Consider the following 2,967-nt stretch of genomic DNA (forward strand, 5'->3'; position numbering starts at 1 on the left):
GAGGTACAAAAATAGAAAGAATATAGTACTAATGTAGAATAGATGACTCAAACAATGGAACAAAATAGACTAGATGACTCACACAGGAATAGATACTCATATGTAATAGAGGAGATAAAAAAGATCTGCAAAAAAACCACATAAACTTTCAATAAATAGCATAGGTCAATTGGGTAACCACTTAAAAAAATGATAGTGGGCCCTGTCTCTCATGATTTTCAAAGATAATAAATTCCATATAATTTAAAGACCTAAATGTGAAAGGAAATTTTATAAAACAGTTAGAGAATAATACAAGAAAACAACTTCATAAATTGGGAGGAGGAAAAGATTTCTTGAACAAGACATATTAACCAAAAGTAAAAATTATTAAGTTCAACTACATAAAAATAAAGATTTCTGTTATCAGACATCATAAAGAAATTGATAAGAAAAGCAAAAAAATTAGAAGAGATATCTGCTACAAAAAACAAAAAAAAAGACTTGTCAAAAATACATATCACAAATCAGAGAAAAAAGAAAAGCAAAGTAATGGAAATATAGGAAAAACACTTGAACAATACTTTAGGTGACAAGAAATCTAAAAGGTTAATAAACATAAATAGATACTCAATCTCATTGGTTTTCAGGGTAATTCCAGTTTAAACTACAGTGATATATAGTATGCATATAGATAAGTAAAAATATAGTCCATAGAAGCCAAGTGTTAGAAATGGAATTGCCATGTAAATATAAATTGATGTAAGTATAATATTGTTGAAAATTTCTATACCTTATGACTTATTATTTCACTCCTAGATACAGATATTAAAAAACTTTTAAACGCATAGATCAGAACACATTTTAAAGCATTCTGGGTGGTTGTTTAGCCAGTACACACTGGTGCATTGTATCAGAGAAATTCCTTTCCGGTTGGTCAGGCTTCCAATCGCCAAATGTTATAATTGGTGTGTGACCTTGCTATACACATAATTAAAGATATTAAATATCATTCTTGGAAATATATTTATAGCAGTATCATTCATTATTTCCCCAAACTCAAAATAACCCTAAATTTCATCAGTAATAATATGGGTAAATATTTTTTTAGGATATTAATACAACAAAATAATGTAAAAAATAAAAATGAACAAACAAGGTAATACATATCAATATGAGTGAATTTCACAAATGCAGTGTGATTCTAATAACTATGAAGAAAATTAAGAGAATGATTATCACAAAAGAAAGAATAGGTTACCTCATGGAGGAATAAAGCAGATATGATTGGGGATAATATTTAGGACATACTAGCAATGTCCTATTTCTTAATCTGTATCATGATTATATGGATATTTATATAATAATTATTATTTAAACCATATACTCTTCTATTGTTTTGCACTGGTTTCAGCCTATCAAAAATCAATGTTGTGGCTGGACTAGCTCTTGTGGTTCTTATTATTCCAAGACACCTTTCAGCAATCGCCATCAAGAAATTTTGAAAAGATACAGGTTTATTGCTTACAAAACCTGAGAATTTCACAGCACACCTGGAGCCACATCCAGAGGTCGACAGTAGAAAGAGAGGGTACATGTATGGGCCTGGCATTCTGCTTTTCTTGGGGTAGAGGGTGCTTAAGGTTTTACTGGCTCACTCTTAATTGGTGAATTTAAAATATAAGAGTGGAAATTTAAAGTGTGGGAAGAGAAAACAAATAAGTATCCCAAAAAGTCAGTTATTGGAATCAAGCTAGATCTCTAAAACAAAAGAGCTTTCGTGTAGGGTGGTGGCCTGGCTCTTTAGTCCTGGGGCTGGCAATGTGTTTAAGACAGGCGTCTCTGAAGTGGATGGTTCTACAATCAACACTTAAATCAGGTCCTTGCATTATATTTAAAAAAAAAAAAAAAAAAAAGTCAGGGCTTACTCTACATCTATGTGTTATATTTTACAATTTAATTTTTTTTTAAAGAGTAAGAATAAATAATCATTAACAGCAATTAAGATTTTTGAGAAAGAGATTTGAAGATGTGTTTGGCAAAACAATGTTAATTTTAACTTGTATATGCCGTTTCGGTGGAATGAAGGGGACAAAAATCAGTTTAAACAAATGAACTCAATAAGTATTTGATTAGTTTTAGACATTTGTCTTGTATAAAGGGCAGACTGGAAATTCTTGGGAAGAAACTGACACTGCCGTCCACAGATGAAATTTCTTCTTCATTTTGGAACCTAAGCTTTGAAAGGTTTGTAAAGCCTTTCAGCTGATAAGATCAGGCATGCCCACACGGATGATTGAGGATAATCTCCTTACTTAAAGTCAGCTGATTAAAGATGTTAAGTATCTCTACAAAAACAGGCATACCTCATTTTATTGCACTTCACTTTATTATGCTTCACAGATGTGTTTTTTACAAATTGAAGGCAAGACTCTCCACCAGCAAGATTACAACTCACTTCATATTAGTAGTCTGGAACTGAATTCAGCTGTGATATCTCCAAAGGTATGTTTAGACCATCACAACAATGCTTCGAGTAGTATTAGAGAGAATCAACGGGGACTACAGCTTAGCCAAGCTGACACATAAAACTGACCATCACAGATATAAAGTAGAAATATAAATGTTTTTCGTAGGTTGCTTGGTGGTTTGGTCAGTTGTTTCATTTGGTTTGGTTTGGTTTGGTTTGGTTTGGTTTGGTTTGGTTTGGTTTGGTTTGGTTTGGTTTGGTTTGGTTTGGTTTGGTTTGGTTTTGGTTTGGTTTTAACATAAAAGAGGATTGAATAAATTGGCAAGTCAATGGGAAGAATATATTTGAGAAAGAATGATTCTCTACACTCCTTGTACATATAGAGAAGAGGGGATAAATAAATTTTAGTTACAATATAAAAAAATAGAATCTAAATACTAGTTAAAAAACTCTTTAAGAGGAGAAAGGAAAATTTGTCTAATGGGCATTCCACAGCCTGAATATACATTAGAATCATC

Source organism: Pteropus vampyrus, unplaced genomic scaffold (genome assembly GCF_000151845.1).
Source record: "Pteropus vampyrus isolate Shadow unplaced genomic scaffold, Pvam_2.0 Scaffold4, whole genome shotgun sequence".
Lineage (NCBI taxonomy): Eukaryota > Metazoa > Chordata > Mammalia > Chiroptera > Pteropodidae > Pteropus > Pteropus vampyrus.